The sequence below is a fragment of the Carassius gibelio genome, chromosome B3 (assembly GCF_023724105.1).
Source record: "Carassius gibelio isolate Cgi1373 ecotype wild population from Czech Republic chromosome B3, carGib1.2-hapl.c, whole genome shotgun sequence".
NCBI classification, from domain to species: domain Eukaryota; kingdom Metazoa; phylum Chordata; class Actinopteri; order Cypriniformes; family Cyprinidae; genus Carassius; species Carassius gibelio.
The window spans coordinates 48,570,054-48,591,526 of NC_068398.1; the positions used below are offsets into that span (position 1 = coordinate 48,570,054).

A 21,473-nucleotide genomic window follows, 5' to 3' on the forward strand; every position below is an offset into this window, starting at 1 on the left:
TATTAAATTGCGAATGGGTTTAGGATACCTTAAATGGTGTGGCCATAGCGATTTATTAAAGTAACATAAAAAATACAATAGTTATTTTACTATATCTTTAAAATTTTTAATTCCAACTCTTCATCATTTTTTATATACGTAGAAGTCATCATTTGAAGGAAGCACAGTAAGTTTCATAGCTTTATCATTTTCAAGAGCCAGCATAAAATTAAAACTATCATAACATATAAATCAAGCTTGCAATTCTTAGTACCAATAATGGCCACCAGATGGAGCTATAGGATCACTTTTAAATAATTATTGTAGAAACAAGTATGATTTAAATCATTTATAGAAATCTTTCAAAGAAAAATAATATGCATTTTATGTATTTTACTGATAAAATGACCCTCACTTAATTAGAATAACAAGCTGAAGTATTGTGAACTGTATATTAAGAATAATTCTTTATAGGCTTTATGGACAGATACGTTTTGAGTGACTCTTGAAGGTTCAGCACCACATCCTCTTTTACTACTGTTTAAAGAATGTATCTTACAGAACAGGTGCAGATGAATTTTGAATGGCTTGAATGGTTTTGTCATGGTGATTTTTTGAAATAACAGTAAAAAAGTAACCAGTAAATGTCTTTTATTTTTTTAAGTGCAGCTTCTAAACGCTTCAAAAAAATGTACACATAGAAGACAAGTCATTCTGAGGAAATATGCATGGTTTCATGACTATACAACACTATATGGATGATAGAAAATTAAAAAACTATCATACATCTGATGTCATTCTGTCCCTCTGTCACTGTGGGTAATGTGTGTTTGTGTGTGTGTTAAGTGAATTAGGTGTGAAACTATCAGGGAGCATTTAGTCTCCAGTGCCAACATTTTACAGAACTGCCACTTTCCTGGAGTCTCAGAATTACAATGTGTCAGGTTCTGAGAAATCAAAGATTCCAAAAAATGATTTAATTAGAATACCATGAAGTATTGTGAAATACTATATATTAAGACTTTATATATAGGCTTTATGAACAGATTGGAGTGACTCGTGAAGGACCAGCACCACCTCCTCTTGTCCGATGGTTTGAGGAATATATCTTCCAGAATCCAGGATTAAGATTTAGGAGCTCATTTTTATTCCACCTCCTTTCCTGAAAGTCTGTCTTGCAGAATTGACTAAAAATTAATCTTCACATTAATTCCTAATTATTTTGCAATTATTTTTGTCAGTTCTTCTTGACCTGTTTTTTTTTCTTCTTCTTTTCTGACCTCATGACCCAGTCAGCATTTTTGTACAATGGTCACGTCTTAACTTATCTATTTCTGTATTGCATTTGTGTTTGATATTTCTCATGGGTATTTCATAATTTTCGACTTTGAGTTAAAAACAGTTTGAGTTAAAACTCTTTTTTAGCGCATTTCATCTGTAAAAGAAAACATGCCTAATAATTCTGCACATGAATATAAGGAGTTTTTCTCTTCCAGCTTTCTGGAATATTGTATAGCACTCATAAATGATTAAATAAAAAATAATGGTAGTTATTAAGATTGATATGGCTTGGAATTGGTAAAATGTGCTTGGAAAAAAAATCACAATAAAACAATGTTTTAATGTTTAAGTTTGGAATATTAACTGACATGAATGAATGCTATATAAATATTGTTCATGTTAACATAATGTTTATAAATGAAATCTTATTGTAAAGTGTTACTAAATATATATATATATATATATATATATATATATATATATATATATATATATATTGTTCTGTGAATGTGATTTTAAAGTCTAGATGATTCGGATTAACCCTTTAACCGCCATATCCTTTAAAACCTCACTGCCAGAGGGATATTGTGAATGCATGTGCCCGCTGGGCACAGTTTACCTGATGCCACCGGGGTGGCGATGGCATTGGTGGCTTGAGCCCGCCATCGCTGCTTGCAGCTATATTTCTTCTTCTTATTATTATTTTTTTTTTTTATTAAACCTTCCGGGGGTTTTTAGGGGCCTTAACATGCTCAAAAACTCTTGAAAATTGGCACACACATTGGAATCTGCGGCCATCAGGACGCTGCAGAGGCTGGGACCCGGGCGTGGCACAGGGGCTCTACAGCGCCCCCTGGAACACCTTCAGAAATCTTGAACCATAGCTCACACACACTTGCATGTATTTATATGAAACTCGGTACACTTATAGATCTCATTAAGCCGAACAACTTTCACACTTTATGTCTTAGGCTCCGCCCAACAGGAAGTCAACTATTCAGGGCTGTTTAAAAAAAGCATGCTCTGGAATTTGAAATACTCCTCTGAGGTTTTCAACCCGTTCGTCACGAAACTCGGTGAACATGATCTCAAGACATTGGGGATGAAAAATTGCGAGGGGATTTTTGATATCTCGAATGGTTTGCCCGTGGTGAGGCGTTGAAATTATGGCGAGAAATGAGAAACAGGAAATGTCTAATAACGTCCACATACATTTCCTGAATTTGATCAAACTTCATTGGTTTGTTCGTTGTATGATACAGATCGTATATATGTGACTATTAAGAGTCAACGTTATAGCGCCACCAACTGGCAGCAGGAAGTGAGTCATTTTCAAAATGTTTTGAATTTAGCATCTTATTTTTACTCGATTTCCTTAAAACTTCATCAGAATAATGACAAAACACGGCCGATGTAAATCTGTTGTGGGGATATTGATATCTAGTTTGGCGTTGCCATGGCAACGTGTCAAACTTGAATGTTCTGTTATGGTGAGTTTGAGGCAGACAACAAGCTCAGACTTACATGAAACTCAAAATACATATCGGTATTATTGATAGCTAGACAATGGCAAAAGCTTTTAAGAAAAGAAAATTAAAAAACTGTCAGACTTCTCAACTGACATGATCTCACTCTGGCCACCCTGTCTGTGTGAGGGAAGGGAGGGGGAGAGGGAGGGGGAGTGTGAGGGGGTTGGTGACTGTGACAGTGTGTGTGGACTGTAGGGAGGGGCTGTCTGGCAGAGAGAGAGAGAGAGACCTAATCATCCCTTTAATAATCAGGAAAAAAAAAATTGTATTTTAAATTGTTATTGTTTTTGTTGTTGCTAATGGTGGTGTTTTTTCCTTACATTACAGGTTAAGAAATCTCTTAGGCCTTATCCTTTCTGACAGTTTTAGGGATTTAAAAACATCCTAAGAACCCTAATTTGTGCTGCAAATAATAATTTCAAACTCATTTGATACTGACCTATGACAACCTGTGACGTGACATGACATTTATTAATCTCATGGATGTAACAGTAAAACTCTTCAACTGACAGATAAAGCTGCAATGCAAGCAAAACTATTTCACAAATGCTTATAGGTCATTAAAATCATTACAAAACACTAATACATTATTTAAGGATTTGGTAACACTGTAAAATAATGTCTAATTTGTTAACATTATTCAGTATAACATAGTATGCAGTCTTCGTAGGGCACCAACTCCCAGAGGGGACACCATCCCAGTTGCTCAAAAAAAAAAAAAAAACATGCGCCATTCTCCCATCCGCGCTCGCGACCGCTCACACCTCATGTTTGCGGCTGAATGTTCGTAATTGATGGATGGACATCTATGCCTGGGTATAGGACATCAGCAATCCGGCACAGAGAAAAGAAAACTAAAGAAAATAAAACAGGCATAAAGTTGTCTTGACATTGGACTTTCTAGAGTCTCAAATTTAGGGCCGGTCTCTAAAGTTACATGTGATATTGTTATACACTTTTCTAACGTCAGTAGCATTTGAAGAGAATGACTTACAGTCATAAAAACAACTGTAATTGTTCATCTAGGTGACAGCTATAATGCACAATTAAATTGAATGTTTGATATTTATTACAACAAACTGTAAGTCATATGTAAATTATGCTACTTTTTCACAGACACAGACAGACACCAAACTTGGTACATAAATTGTTCTTTTCAAGACGGACAACTTTCTAATTCACAGTCATCAGCTACGACCAACAGGAAGTTGGCTATTTTGATTTGAATATTTAAATTGAGCTCTGATTTAATGCATACTCCTCACAGGAAATGTTCACTATACTCACCAAACTGTGTCTACATGTTGAAAAAACATTGAGGAACTTAAATTGCGAGCGGATTTTGGGTTAGCTTGAACGGTTTTGTCGTGGTGATTTTTTGAAATGACAGTAAAAAGGGAATCATTAATTTTCTTGTATTTTTAAATTGCAGCTTCCAAACACTTAAAAAAAAAATTCATACAGAGATCAAATCATTCTGAGGACATATGCATAGTTTCATGACTTTACAACACTGTATGATTAAAAGAAGATTAAAAAACTGTCAGACATCTCAACTCACTCTGTCCCTCTGTTTGAGGAATGTATGTGTGCTGACTGAGTGTGTGTGTGTGTGTGTGTGTGTGTGTGTGTCTGTGAGTGGGGGATGGGCATGAGCTGAGTGGCAGACACAATGAGAGAGAGAAAGAGACTTAATCATCTCTTTAATCACCAGAAAAAAAATGTATTTTAAATTGTTATTTTTTGTTGCTTTTGCTAACATTGCTGTTTTCATTACAGATTAAGAAATCTCTTAGGCCTTATCCTTTTCTGACAGTTTCAGGAATTAAAAACAAAATTCTAAAAATACTTATTTGTGCTGCAAATAATAATTTCAATCTCATTTGATACTGACCTATTCCATCCTGTGACATGACATTTATCTTAATTTACATAGTCTTCATCTGTGAGCTGAACAGTTTTACTGTTACATCCATGAGATTAAGCTGTAATGCAAGCAGAACTTTCACAAATGCTTATAAGTCATTAAAGGATTTTATAACACTGTAAAATAATGTCTAATTTGTTAACATTAGTAAATGCATTGGTAACACTTTATAATAACTGCACTCATTAGTAAATAGTCAGTTCATGCTTTATAAAGTCTTGTCCCAACTTAAATAGTCATTAATAAGCAGCTTATAAATACAGCTATAAATAGCTTGATCTTGGTTTATAAGCACATTTATTAAAAAGGAGAGTAAAGGGTCAGTTATCTTCCTATGAAAAATAAAAAAATGAAAATAAACAAACAACAACACAGATTGATACAGAACTCAGAAATTTTATTGTGGATTTATGATCAAATCAGCCTGTAAATGAATCATACTCCTCCAAGAAGACACAAGTAGTTCACACCAAACTTTTTCAACATGATGCCAATATACTGAAGATGTTAAATTGCGAATGGGTTTAGGATACCTTAAATGGTGTGGCCATACCGATTTATTAAAGTAACATAAAAAATACAATAGTTATTTTACTATATCTTTAACATTCTTTATTCCAACTCTTCATAATTTTTTATATACGTAGAAGTCATCATTTGAAAGAAGCACAGTAAGTTTCATAGCTTTATCATTTTCAAGAGCCAGCTTAAAATTAAAACTATCATAACATATAAATCAAGCTTGCAATTCTTAGTACCAATAATGGCCACCAGATGGCGCTATATGATTACTTTTAAATAATTATTGTAGAAACAAGTATGATTTAAATCATTTATAGAAATCTTTCAAAGAAAAATAATATGTATTTTACTGATAAAATGACCCTCACTTAATTAGAATAATATGCTGAAGTATTGTGAAATACTGTGTATTAAGAATAATTCTTTATAGGCTTTATGGACAGATAAGTTTGGAGTGACTCTTGAAGGATCATCACCACATCCTCTTTTACCACTGTTTAAAGAATGTATCTTACAGAACAGGTGCGAATGAATTTGGATAGCTTGAATGGTTTTGTCATGGTGATTTATTGAAATAACTGTAAAAAAGGAACCAGTAAATGTCTTTTATTTTTTTAAGTGCAGCTTCTAAACACTTCAACAAAATGTACACATAGAAGTCATGCTGAGGAAATATGCATAGTTTCATGACTATACAACACTATATGGATGATAGAAAATTAAAAAACTACCATACATCTGATGTCACTCTGTCCCTCTGTCACTGTGGGTAATGTGTGTGTGTGTGTGTGTGTGTGTGTGTGTGTGTGTGTTTGTGTGTTAAGTGTGTGTGTGTTAAGTGTGTGTGCTGAGTTTGTGTGAATGTGTGAGAGAGGAGATGGGCTTGGTGTCAGAGAGAGAGAGAGAGAGAGAGAGGGAGGGAGACTTAATCATCTCTTTAATCACCAGCAGAAAAAAAGCAATTTTGTGTTGTTGTTGTTTTTTCATCATTACAGCTTAAGAAATATCTTAGGCCTCAACATCAACTGTTGCTGCTTTATATAGCCTTCTCCCAAAATTAATAGTCATTAGTAAGCATTTTATAAATACAGCTATAATTAAATTGTTCATGGTTTATATGCACATTTATTTTGAGGAGATTAAAGGCTGTAATCTTCCTAAAAAAAATAAAAAAATAAAAATATAAAAATAAACAAACACAGAACTCAGAAACATTTATTTCAAGATGCAATAAAAGAAAACTGCACACTATATATACATATATATATACAATTGCATAAGTTTATATTTATTTATTTTTTTTATCAAGTGTACAGCTAATAATAATAATAATAATAATAATAATAATAATAATAATGCATTTTATTCAAGGCGCATTTCAAACCACTCAAGGTCACCGTACAACAAGTAACAACAGTAACAATATTAAAACAAAAAATAACAGCAAATAACAATGTCAATAAAAAACCACAATAATATTAGAATAGCACAACATATTGTGGAATACTATATTAAGACTTTATATATAGGCTTTCTGAACAGATAGGTTTTGAGAGATGCTTGAAGTACTAGCATCACCTCCTCTTGTACGACGGTTTGAGGAATATATCTTCCAGATAGTACCGCCGCTCCCTATATGCAGAATACGCAGTCTTCGTAGGGCACCAACTCCCAGAGGGGGCACCATCCCAGCAGCTCAAAAAAAATAAAACATGCGCCATTCTCCCATCCGCGCTCGCGACCGCTCGGACATTTGCGGATGAATGTTCGTAATTGATGGATGGACATCTATGCCTGGGTAAAAGACATCAGCAATCCGGCACAGAGAAAAGAAAAATAAAGTAAAAAACAAAACAAAAACAGGCATAAAGTTGGCTTGACATTGGACATTCGAGAGTCTCAAATTTAGGGACCGTCTCTAAAGTTACATGTGATATTGTTATACACTTTTCTAACGTCAGTAGCATTTGAAGAGCATGACTTACAGTCATAAAAACAACTGTAATTGTTCATCTAGGTGACAGCTATAATGCACCATTAAATTGAATGTTTGATATTTATTAAAACAAACTGTGTCATATGTATATTATGCTACTTTTTCACATGGGCTCAAAAGCAAATTTGAAGCTCAATAGCATTTGAGGAGAAAGACTTGCAGTCATAAACCAATTGTAATGTGTTCATTTAGGTGTCAGCTACGATGCACAACTTATACATTTTTTATATATATTAAAATAAAGTGTTACTAAAGTTATATATATTGTTCTGTGTATGTGATTTCAAAGTCTAGATGGGTCGGATTAACCCTTTAACTGCCATATCCCTTAAAATTTGATTGCCAGAGGGTTACTGTAAATGCTTATGCCCGCTGGGCACAGTTTTCCCGATGCCACCGGGGTGGCGTTGCACTGACGGCTTGAGCCCGCCATCGCTGCTTGCAGCTATATTTATTAGGGCTCAAGCCTGGAGGGCGAGAGCCCTATTGTTTTCCTTAGGATTATTTTTTATTATTATTATTATTATTATTTTTTTCTAACATTACGGGGGCTTTTGGGGTCCTTAACATGCTCGAAAACTTTTGAAAATTGGCACACAGTTTGGAACCTGCGGCCATTAGGGTCGGGCAGAGACTGATACACGGGCGTGGCACAGGGGCTCTACAGCGCCCCCTGGAATACTGAGGGCCATATATCATACACACTTGCACGTAGACACATGAAACTCGGTACACATATAGATCTCATTAAACCAAACAACTTTCGTACTGCATGTCATAGGCTCCGCCCAACAGGAAGTTGGCTATTTAGGGTTTATTATTCATATTTTTGGTCAAAGTTGTGGGGGCTTTTGGGGTCCCTAACATACTCAAAAACTCTTGAAAATTTGCACACACTTTGGAATCTGTGCCCTTTAGGAGCCTGCAGAGGCTGGGACCCGGGCGTGGCACAGGGGCTCTACGGCGCCCCCTGGAACACAGTCATAAATGTTGATGCATAGCTCACACATACTTGCACATATTCATATGAAACTCAGTACACATATAGATCTCATTATGCCGAACAATTTTCGTATTGCATGTCATTGGGCTCCGCCCAACAGGAAGTCAGCTATTTAGAGTTATGTAAAAAGCGCATGCTCTGGAATTTGATATACTTGTCATAGGTTTTTTACTCGTTTACCACCAAACTCGGTCAACATGATCTCAAGACATTGGGGATGAAAAATTGCCAGGGGATTTTTGATATCTCTAACGGTTTGCTCGTGGCGAGACGTTGAAATTATGGCGAGAATTGAGAAACAGGAAGTGTCTAATACCGTCCACATACATTTCCTGATTTCAATCAAACTTCATCAGATTATTCATTGTATGATGTCGATCACATATATGTGACTATTAGGAGTCAAAGTTATAGCGCCACCAACTGGCAGCAGGAAGTGTGTCATTTTCAAAATGCTTTGAATTCAGCATCTTATTTTTACTCGATTTGCTTCAAACTTCATCAGAATAATGTTAAAACACAGCCGATATGAATCTGCTGGGGGAATTTGGATATCTAAAAATATTGTTGCCGTGGCAACATGTCAAACTGGAATACTTCTCAGGTGATTTTGAGGCAAATAACATGCTTAGAATTTCATCAAACTCAGAACACATATCAGTATTAGTGACAGCTAGACACTGGCAAAAGTTAATAAGAGGGCGTGGAAGAGGCACTCTATAGCGCCACCTTTTGTCAAAAGTGGGGGGGTTAGTTTTAGCTACAGACACCAAACTCAGTACAAAAATTGTTCTTATCAAGACGGACAACTTTCTAATTCACAGTCATCAGCTACGACCAACAGGAAGTCGGCTATTTTGATTTGAATGTGGATTGTTTTTTACATTTAGCTGTGAATTAATGCATACTGCTCAGAGGAGAGTAACACTATACACACCAAACTTGGTGTACATGTTGAAAAAACATTGAGGAACTTAAATTGTGAATGGGTTTTGGATAGCTTGGATGGTTTTGTCGTGGTGATTTTTTTAAATGACAATAAAGATTGAATTATTAATTTTCCTGCATTTTAAAATTCCAAACACTTCAAAACCTTTTTTCATACAGAAAAAAAAAGTTATTCTGAGTAAATATGCATAGTTTCATGACTTTACAACACTGTATGGATAACAGAAAATTAAAAAACTGTCAGACATCTCATATCACTCTGTCCCTCTGTTTGAGTGTGTGTGCTTAGACTTCCATTGTCTGAGAGAAATAGCGCCCCTACAGGTGCAGTTACCGGATTAAAAAAGGGAGGAGACTGTCTTTTGGTTTCACTTTTAAATCGGTTAAAATACAAATAAATACTTGGATTTAATTCACACTGACAAGCTAAACCAACATATATGATTATTATCAGGTCAGGGCTCATCAATAATGGATGTGTGGTCAGTGATGCGTGAGAAACACGAGAGATGAATCACCGCTCTGAGCAGGAGCGTGTGGAATGATGAGCTCAGAAAAAACGAGTTTATTCTTGTTTTATAGCTATTAAAAATAAAGTATTGCAGCGATATCACACAATTCACCAATTAGAGCACACCAAGAGCTAAATTAAGATGTTTTTGAACTGTTTGTGTGAAAATGAAATATTCACGGCTGCCTATCTGAAATCACTGCCTCCGATCAGCGCGCACAGTGTCACAAGTTCAAAACTAACGAATTTATTCTTGTTTAAGAGCTTTTTAAAATAAATTATTGCCATAAATGCACACAATACATCCATTATAACACAACACGAGCTAAATGCAGGTGTTTGTGACCCGTTTAAGTGTGCAAGACTATTTGAAAGCGCGACTGGCAGATTAACATATATCTCTCGAGCTGCAGGATTCTGCCTTTCGTCGTAAGAACGAACACATCACGGACAAGATTATTTCAAAATACATAATAGCTTGGCGAATATAAACGAAAACAGCCACGTGAACATAAACTGTTGAGTATTAAATCTGAAGTGGATCTACTGGATTTTAATATTAAGTGACCGCATATACCAGCTGCTTCTGTCTTCAATTTTAATCTATATAAAAAATTAAACTCATTCATCTTGGCTGCTTTTTTAATGTGTGTACGTATTTATTTATTATTTTGCTCTAACAAGACTTAATCTATATTTAATTAAATCAATTACATTTGATTTTACATTTGATTTTTCCATTTCTGCATCTAAACGCCTAAAAACCGAAAACATGCTCTATTATACTATTGTTAGCGATTTCTTTATCGTCCAATTCATCTGGTGTACACGCTTTTATTTTCATAATAAACTCGTTTGTTAGATTATACACAGTTATAGTGGTCTATAATAAATATTGACAGGTTTTACTCAAGCTGTTTAGAATGATTGCCGTAGGCAAATTTGTAAAAATGTAAATCCCCAAAAAAAAAAAAAATTGTAAATAAATAAAAAACATTGGAAAAGAATAACTTGTACTTTTTTATACATTTTGTATAGTTTCATAGTTTATGCATTATAGTTATAAAAACAAACAAATTTAGCCACTCACATAGAAATCTTAGGCCTTATCCTTTTCTGACAGTTTTAGGGATTTTTAAAAATCCTAAAAAACCTTATTTGTGCTGCAAATAATAATTTCAAACTAATTTGATACTGACCTCTGACATCCTGTGACATGATATTTATTTGAATTTACATAATCTCATGGATGTAACAGTAAATCTGTTCAGCTCACAGATCAAGACTAAGCTGTAATGCAAGCAGAACTTTCACAAATGCTTGTAGGTCAATAAAATCATTACAAAACACTTACAAATCATTTAAGGGATTTGATAACACTGTAAAATAATGTCTAATTTGTTAACATTAGCAAATGCATTGATAACACTTTATAATAACTGCACTCATTAGTAAATAGTCAGTTCATGCTTCATAAAGCCTTGTCCCAATATTAATAGTCAGTAGTAAGCAGTTTATAAATACAGCTATAAATAGCTCATTTATTAAAAAGGAGAGTAAAGGGTCAGTTATCTTCCTATGAAAAAAAAAACAAATAAAAAAAAAAAAACAACAACACTGATTGATACAGAACTCAGAAATGTTATTGTGGATTTATGATAAACTCAGCCTGTAAATGAATTCATTCTCCTCCAAGAAGACACAAGTAGTTCACACCAAACTGTTTTAACATGAAGCCATATACTGAAGATGTTAAATTGCGAATGGGTTTAGGATACCTTAAATGGTGTGGCCATAGAGATTTATTAAAGTAACATAAAAAAAATACCATAGTTATTTTACTATATCCTTAAAATTTTTAATTCCAACTCTTCATAATTTTTTATATACCTAGAAGTCATCATTTGAAGGAAGCACAGTAAGTTTCATAGCTTTATCATTTTCAAGAGCCAGCATAAAATTAAAACTATCATAACATATAAATCAAGCTTGCAATTCTTAGTGCCAATAATGGCCACCAGATGGAGCTATAGGATCACTTTTAAATAATTATTGTAGAAACAAGTATGATTTAAATCATTTATAGAAATCTTTCAAAGAAAAATAATATGAATTTTATGTATTTTACTGATAAAATGACCCTCACTTTATTAGAATAACAAGCTGAAGTATTGTGAACCGTATTTTAAGAATAATTCTTTATAGGCTTTATGGACAGATAAGTTTTGAGTGACTCTTGAAGGATCAGCACCACATCCTCTTTTACCACTGTTTAAAGAATGTATCTTACAGAACAGGTGCGAATGAATTTTGAATAGCTTGAATGGTTTTGTCGTGGTGATTTTTTGAAATAACAGTAAAAAAGTAACCAGTAAATGTCTTTCATTTTTTTAAGTGCAGCTTCTAAACACTTCAAAAAAATGTACACATAGAAGACAAGTCATTCTGAGGAAATATGCAGTTTCATGACTATACAACACTATATGGATGATAGAAAATTTAAAAACTATCATACATCTGATGTCAATCTGTTCCTCTGTCACTGTGGGTAATGTGTGTGTGTGTGTGTGTGTGTGTGTGTGTTAAGTGAATTAGGTGTGAAACTATCAGGGAGCTTTTAGTCTCCAGTGCCAACATTTTACAGAACTGCCACTTTCCTGGAGTCTCAGAATTACAATGTGTCAGGTTCTGAGAAATCAAAGATTCCAAAAAAATGATTTAATTAGAATACCATGAAGTATTGTGAAATACTATATATTAAGACTTTATATATATGCTTTATGAACAGATTAGAGTGACTCGTGAAGGACCAGCACCACCTCCTCTTGTCCGATGGTTTGAGGAATATATCTTCCAGAATCCGGGATTAAGATTTAGGAGCTCATTTTTATTCCACCTCCTTTCCTGAAAGTCTGTCTTGCAGATTTGACTAAAAATTAATCTTCACATTAATTCCTAATTATTTTGCAATTATTTTGTCAGTTCTTCTTGACCTGTTTTTTTTTTCTTCTTCTTCTTTTCTGACCTCATGACCCAGTCAGCATTTTTGTACAATGGTCAAGTCTTAACTTATCCATTTCTGTATTACATTTGTGTTTGATATTTCTCATGGGTATTTCATAATTTTCGACTTTGAGTTAAAACAGTTTGAGTTAAAACTCTTTTTTAGCGCATTTCATCTGTAAAAGAAAACATGCCTAATGATTCTGCACACATGAATATAAGGAGTTTTTCTCTTCCAGCTTTCCTGGACTATTGTATAGCACTTATAAATGATTAAATAAAAAATAATGGTAGTTATTAAGATTGATATGGTTTGGAATTGGTAAAATTTGCTTGGAAAAAAATCACAATAAAACAATGTTTTAATGTTTAAGTTTGGAATATTAACTGACATAAATTAATGCTATATAAATATTGTTCATGTTAACATAATGTTTATAAATGAAATCTTATTGTAAAGTGTTACTAAATATATATATATGTTTGGGGAATATATATGTATATTGTTCTGTGAATGTGATTTTAAAGTCTAGATGATTCGGATTAACCCTTTAACCGCCATATCCTTTAAAACCTCACTGCCAGAGGGATATTGTGAATGCATGTGCCCGCTGGACACAGTTTACCTGATGCCACCGGGGTGGTGATGGCATTGGTGGCTTGAGCCCGCCATCGCTGCTTGCAGCTATATTAAGGGCTCAAGCCTGGAGGGCGAGAGCCCTATTGTTTTCCTTAGGATTATTTGTTATTATTATTATTATTATTATTATTATTATTTATTATTATTATTTTTCTTCAAGGTTTCGGGGGCTTTTGGGGCCCTTAACATGCTTAAAAAGTCTTGAAAATTGGCACACACATTGGAACCTGCGGCCATTAGGGCCGGGCAGAGACTGATACACGGGCGTGGCACAGGGGCTCTACAGCGCCCCCTGGAATATGGAGGGCCATATATCATACATACTTGCACATAGACATACGAAACTCGGTACACATATAGAACTCATCAATACAAACAACTTTCGTATTGCATATCATAGGCTCCGCCCAACAGGAAGTTGGCTATTTGGGGTTTATTATTCATATTTGTCGTCAAAGTTGTGGGGGCTTTTGGGGTCCTTAACATACTCAAAAACTCTTGAAAATTTGCGCACACTTTGGAATCTGTGGCCTGAAGGAGCCTGCAGAGGCTGGGACCTTGGGCGTGGCACAGGGGCTCTATGGCGCCCCCTGGAACACAGTCATAAATGTTGATGTATAGCTCACACATACTTGCACGTATTAATATGAAACTCAGTACACATATAGATCTCATTGTGCCAAAAAACTTGCGTATTGCATGTCATAGGCTCCGCCCAACAGGAAGTCAGCTATTTAGAGTTATGTAAAAAGCGCATGCTCTGGAATTTGATATACTTGTCATAGGTTTTTTACTCGATTGCCACCAAACTAGGTCAACATGATCTCAAGACATTGGGGATGAAAAATTGCCAGGGGATTTTTGATATCTCGAACGGTTTGCTCGTGGCGAGGCGTTGAAATTATGGCGAGAATTAAGAGACAGGAAGTGTCTAATACCATCCACATACATTTCCTGATTATAATCAAACTTAATCAGATTATTCGTTGTATAATGTCGATCACATATATGTGACTATTAGGAGTCAAAGTTATAGCGCCACCAACTGGCAGCAGGAAGTGTGTCATTTTCAAAATGCTTTGAATTCAGCATCTTATTTTTACTCGATTTGCTTCAAACTTCATCAGAATAATGTTAAAACACAGCCGATATAAATCTGCTGGGGGGATATTGATATCTAAAAATATTGTTGCCGTGGCAACATGTTAAACTGGAATACTTCTCAGGTGATTTTGAGGCAAATAACATGCTTAGAATTTCATCAAACTCAGAACACATATCAGTATTTATGATAACTAGACACTGGCAAAAGTTCATAAGAGGGCGTGGAAGAGGCACTCTATAGCGCCACCTTTTGTCAAAAGTGGGGGGGTTAGTTTCAGCTACAGACACCAAACTCGGTACAAAAATTGTTCTTATCAAGACGGACAACTTTCTAATTCACAGTCATCAGCTACGATCAACAGGAAGTCAGCTATTTTGATTTGAATGTGGATTTTTTTTTACATTTAGGTGTGAATTAATGCATACTGCTCAGAGGAGAGTAACACTATACACACCAAACTTTGTCTACATGATGCCAAAACATTTTAAACAACTTAAATTGCCAATGGATTTTGGATAGCTTGAATGGTTTTGTCGTGGTGATTTTTTTAAATGACTGTAAAAATGGAATTATTAATTGTCCTGCATTTTTAAATTCCAAACACTTCAAAACCTTTTTTCATACAGAAAAAAAGTCATTCTGAGTAAATATGGATAGTTTCACAACTTTACAACACTGTATGGATAACAGAAAATTAAAAAACTGTCAGACATCTCATCTCACTCTGTCCCTCTGTTTGAGTATATGTGCTTAGACTTCCATTGTCTGAGAGAAATTGCGCCCCTACAGGTTCAATTCCCGGACTTTTACTTTCATTTTTAAATCGGTTAAAAATAAACATAAATACTAAGATTTAATTCACACTGACAAGCTAAACCAACATATCTGATTATTACCGGTTCAGGGCTCATGGATAAATTATTTCTGGCCAGAGATACGTGAGAAATAGGAGAGATGAATCACCGCTGTGATCACGAGCGTCTGGAGTAAAGAGCTCAGAAAAAACGAATTTATTCCTGTTTTAAAGCTTTTAAAAATAAATTATTACAGCGATATCACACAATCAACCAATTAGAACACACCAAGAGCTAAATTCAGATGTTTTTGAACTGTTTGTGTGAAAATGAAATATTTGTGGCTGCCTATCTGAAATCACGCCTCCGATCAGCGCGTACAGTGTCCAGCTCAAAACAAACGAATTTATTCTTGTTTAAGAGCTTTTTTAAATAAAACATTACCACAAATGCACACAATAAGCCATTTGTAACACAACAAGAGCTAAATGCCGGTGTTTGTGACCCGTTTAAGTGTGAAAGACTATTTGAAAGCGCGATTGGCAGAATAACATATATTTCTTGAGCTGCAGGATTCTGGCTTTCGTCGTACGAACGAACACATCACGGACAAGATTATTTCAAAATGCATAATAGCTTGGCGAATATAAACGAAAACAGCCACGTGAACATAAACTGTTGAGAAATATATCTGAAGTGGATCTACTGGATTTTAATATTAAGTGACCGCATATACCAGCTGCTTCTGTCTTCAATTTTAATCTATATAAAAAATGAAACTCATTCATCTTGGCTGCTTTTTTTAATGTGTGTACGTATTTATTTATTTATTATTTTGCTCTAACAAGAATTAATCTATATTTAATTAAATCAATTACATTTTATTTTACATTTTATTTGTCCATTTCTGCATCTAAACGCCTAAAAACCTAAAACATGCTCTATTATACTATTGTTAGCAATTTCTTTATCGTCCAATTTATCTGGTGTACACACTTTTATTTTCATAATAAACTTGTTTGTTAGATTATACACAGTTACAGTGGTCTATAATAAATATTGACAGGTTTTATTCAAGCTGTTTAGAATGATTGCAGTAGGCTAATTTTTTTGAAATGTAAATAAAAAAAAATAATAAAAATAAATAAATAAAAAACATTGGAAAACAATAACTGTTGTACATTTTTATACATTTTGTATAATTTCATAGTTTATGCATTATAGTTATAAAAACAAATAAATTTAGCCACTCACATAGAAATCTTATAGGCCTTATCCTTTTCTGACAGTTTTAGGGATTTTTAAAAATCCTAAAAAACCTTATTTGTGCTGCAAATCATAATTTCAAACTCAAAAAGTAAATATTCAGTTCATGCTTTATAAAGCCTTGTCCCAATATTAATAGTCAGTAGTAAGCAGTTTATAAATACAGCTATAAAAAACTTGTTCTTGGTTTATAAGCACATTTATTAAAAAGGAGAGTAAAGGGTCAGTTATCTTCCTATGAAAAATAAAAAAATAAAAATAAACAAACAACAACACAGATTGATACAGAACTCAGAAATGTTATTGTGGATTTATGATAAAATCAGCCTGTAAATGAATTCATACTCCTCCAAGAAGACACAAGTTCACAGCAAACTTTTTTAACATGAAGCTAATATACTGAAAATGTTAAATTGCGAATGGGTTTAGGATACCTTAAATGGTGTGGCCATAGCGATTTATTAAAGTAACATAAAAAAATACAATCGTTATTTTAGTATATCTTTAAAATTTTTCATTCCAACTCTTCATAATTTTTTATATAAGTAGAAGTCATCATTTGAAGGAAGCACAGTAAGTTTCATAGCTTTATCATTTTCAAGAGCCAGCATAAAATTAAAACTATCATAACTTATAAATCAAGCTTGCAATTCTTAGTTCCAATAATGACCACCAGATGGAGCTATAGGATTACTTTTAAATAATTATTGTAAAACAAGAATGATTTAAATCATTTATAGAAATCTTTCAAAGAAAAATAATATGTATTTTATGTATTTTACTGATAAAATGACCCTCACTTAATTAGAATAACAAGCTGAAGTATTGTGAACTGTATATTAAGAATAATTCTTTATAAGCTTTATGGACAGATACGTTTTGAGTGACTCTTGAAGGTTCAGCACCACATCCTCTTTTACCACTGTTTAAAGAATTTATCTTACAGAACAGGTGTGAATGAATTTTGGATAGCTTGAATGATTTTGCGTGGTGATTTTTTGAAATAACAGTAAAAAAGTAACCAGTAAATGTCTTTTATTTTTTTAAAGTGCAGCTTCTAAACACTTCAAAAAAATGTACACATAGCAGACAAGTCATTCTGAGGAAATATGCATAGTTTCATGACTATACAACATTATATGGATGATAGAAAATTAAAAAACTATCATACATCTGATGTCACTCTGTCCCTCTGTCACTGTGGTTAATGTGTGTGTGTGTGTGTGTGTGTTTGTGTGTGTGTTAAGTGAATTAGGTGTGAAACTATCAGGGAGCATTTAGTCTCCAGCGCCAACATTTTACAGAACTGCCACTTTCCTGGAGTCTCAGAATTACAATGTGTCAGGTTCTGAGAGATCTAAGATTCCAAAAAATTATTTAATTAGAATACCATGAAGTATTGTGAAATACTATATATTAAGACTTTATATATAGGCTTTATGAACAGATTAGAGTGACTCGTGAAGGACCAGCACCACCTCCTCTTGTCCGATGGTTTGAGGAATATATCTTCCAGAATCCGGGATTAAGATTTAGGAGCTCATTTTTATTCCACCTCCTTTCCTGAAAGTCTGTCTTGCAGAATTGACTAAAAATTAATCTTCACATTAATTCCTAATTATTTTGCAATTCTTTTTGTCAGTTCTTCTTGACCTGTTTTTCTCTTCCAGCTTTCCTGGACTATTGTATAGCACTCATAAATGATTAAATAAAAAATAATGGTAGTTATTAAGATTGATATGGTTTGGAATTGGTAAAATGTGCTTGGAAAAAAATCACAATAAAACAATGTTTTAATGTTTAATTTGGAATATTAACTGACATGAATGAATGCTATATAAATATTGTTCATGTTAACATAATGTTTATAAATGAAATCTTATTGTAAAGTGTTACTAAAGTTATATATATATATATATATATTGTTCTGTGAATGTGATTTTAAAGTCTAGATGATTCGGATTAACCCTTTAACTGCCATATCATTTAAAACCTCACTGCCAGAGGGATATTGTGAATGCATGTGCCCGCTGGGCACAGTTTACCTGATGCCACCGGGGTGGCGATGGCATTGGTGGCTTGAGCCCGCCATCGCTGCTTGCAGCTATATTTAGGGCTCAAGCCCGAAGGGGCGAAGAGCCCTATTGTTCTTCTAAGGATTATTCTTGTTATTATTATTATTTTTATTTTTTATTAAACCTTCCGGGGTGTTTTGGGGGCCTTAACATGCTCAAAAACTCTTGAAAATTGGCACACACATTGGAATCTGCGGCCATCAGGACGCCGCAGAGGCTGGGACCCGGGCGTGGCACAGGGGCTCTACAGCGCCCCCTGGAAGACAGTCAGAATTCTTGAACCATAGCTCACACACACTTGCATGTATTTATATCAAACTCGGTAAGCTTATAGATCTCATTGAGCCGAACAACTTTCACACTTTATGTCATAGGCTCCGCCCAACAGGAAGTCAGCTATTCAGGGCTGTTTAAAAAAAGCATGCTCTGGAATTTGAAATACTCCTCTGAGGTTTTCAACCCGTTCGCCACGAAACTCGGTGAACATGATCTCAAGACATTGAGGATGAAAAATTGCGAGGGGATTTTTGATATCTCGAACGGTTTGCCCGTGGCGAGGCATGGAACTTATGGCGAGAAATGAGAAACAGGAAATGTCTAATAACATCCACATACATTTCCTGAATTTGATCAAACTTCATGGGTTTGTTCGTTGTATGATACCGATTGTATATATGTGGCTATTAAGAGTCAACGTTATAGCGCCACCAACTGGCAGCAGGAAGTGTGTCATTTTCCAAATGCTTTGAATTCAGCATCTTATTTTTACTCGATTTACTTAAAACTTCATCAGAATAATGACAAAACACGGCCGATGTAAATCTGTTGTGGGGATATTGATATCTGATATAGTGTTGCCATGGCAACGTGTCAAACTTGAATGTTCTGTTATGGTGAGTTTGAGGCATACAACAAGCTCAGATTTACATGAAACTCAAAACACATATCAGTATTAGTGATAGCTAGATAATGGCAAAAGCTTTTAAAAGGGCGTGAAGGAGGCACTCTATAGCGCCACCTTTTGTCAAAAGTGGGGGGGTTAGTTTTAGCTACAGACACCAAACTTGGTACATAAATTGTTCTTTTCAAGACGGACAACTTTCTAATTCACAGTCATCAGCTACGATCAACAGGAAGTCGGCTATTTTGATTTGAATGTGTATTTTTGAGATTTTACAGTTGTGAATTAATGAATACTCCTCACAGGGGAAGTACACTATACACACCAAACGTTGTCTACATGAAGAAAAAACATCGAGGAACTTAAATTGCGAACAGATTTTGGTTAGCTTGAACGGTTTTGTCGTGGTGATTTTTTGAAATGACAGTAAAAAGTGAAACATTAATCGTCTTGTATTTTTAAATTGCAGCTTCCAAACCTTTAAAAAACATTTTTAATTTAGAAAACCAGTGATTCTGAGGAAATATGCATAGTTTCATGACTTTACAGCACTGTATGATTAAAAGAAAATTAGAAAACTGTCAGACATCTGATCTCACTCTGTCACTCTGTGTGCTGACTCTGTGTGTGTGTGTGAGTGTGAGTGGGGGAGGGGTGTGAGCTGAGTGGCAGACAGACAGAGAGAGAGAGAGAGAGAGAGAGAGAGAGACTTAAACATCTCTTTAATCACCAGAAAAAAAACTGTATTTTAAATAGTTATTTTTTTGTTGTTGTTGCTAATTGTGCTGTTATCATTACATCTTAAGAAATATCTTAGGCCTTATCCTTTTCTGACAGTTTCAGGGATTAAAAAAAATCCTAAAAAACCTTATTTGTGCTGCAAATAATAATTTCAAACTCATTTGATACTGACCTCTGTCACCCTGTGACATGACATTTATTTGAATTTACATAATCTCAAGGATGTAACAGTAAAACTGTTCAGCTCACAGATGAAGACTAAGCTTTAATGCAAGCAGAACTATTTCACAAATGCTTATAGGTTAATGAAATCATAACAAAACACTTTTAAATTATTTAAGGATTTGGTAACACTTTAAAATAATGTCTCAATTGTTAACATTAGTAAATGCATTGGTAACACTTCATAATAGCTGCAATTCTTAGCTAAGCATTAGTAAATAGTCAGTTCATGCTTCATATAGCCTTCTCCCAAAATTAATATTTTAGTAAGCATTTTATAAATACAGCTATAATTAAATTGTTCATGGTTTATATGCACATTTATTTTGAGGAGATTAAAGGCTGTAATCTCCCTAAAAAAAATGTAAAATAAAAAATAAAATAAATAAAATAAACAAACACAGAACTCATAAATATTTATTTCAAGATGCAATAAAAGAAAACTGTACACTTGAATTTATATATATATATATATATATATATATATATATATATATATACACACACAATTGCATAAGTTTATATTTAAAAATGTTTAGCAAGTGTACAGCTAATAATAATAATAATGCATTTTATTTAGTTTTAGCTACAGACACCAAACTCGGTACTTAAATTGTTCTTATCAAGACGGACAACTTTCTAATTCACAGTCATAAGCTACGATCAACAGGAAGTCAGCTATTTTGATTTGAATGTGTATTTTTGAGATTTTACAGTTGTGAATTAATGCATACTCCTCACATGGGAAGTACACTATACACACCAAACTTTGACTACATGAAGAAACAACATCGAGGAACTTAAATTGCGAACGGATTTTGGTTAGCTTGAACGGTTTTGACGTGGTGATTTTTTGAAATGACAGTAAGAAGGGAAACATTAATTGTATTGTATGTCTAAATTGCAGCTTCCAAACACTTCAAGGCATGTTTTCATACAGAGATCAAATCATTATGAGGAAATATGCATAGTTTCATGACTTTACAACACTGTATGGATAAAAGAAAAGAAAAAACTGTCAGACTTCTCA

The 21,473-nt window shown here is 34.1% G+C and overlaps 1 long non-coding RNA gene across 1 annotated transcript; it reads right to left on the minus strand.

Annotated features, from left to right (window-relative positions):
* Positions 1–921: 921 nt before the first annotated feature.
* On the minus strand, positions 922–18,284 carry LOC127952344 (uncharacterized). Its single transcript, XR_008152923.1, has 3 exons — positions 18,158–18,284; positions 12,516–12,689; positions 922–1,056 (listed from the first exon to the last, which is right to left on the minus strand). It is a non-coding gene; the product is annotated as an uncharacterized LOC127952344 (long non-coding RNA).
* Positions 18,285–21,473: the final 3,189 nt, after the last annotated feature.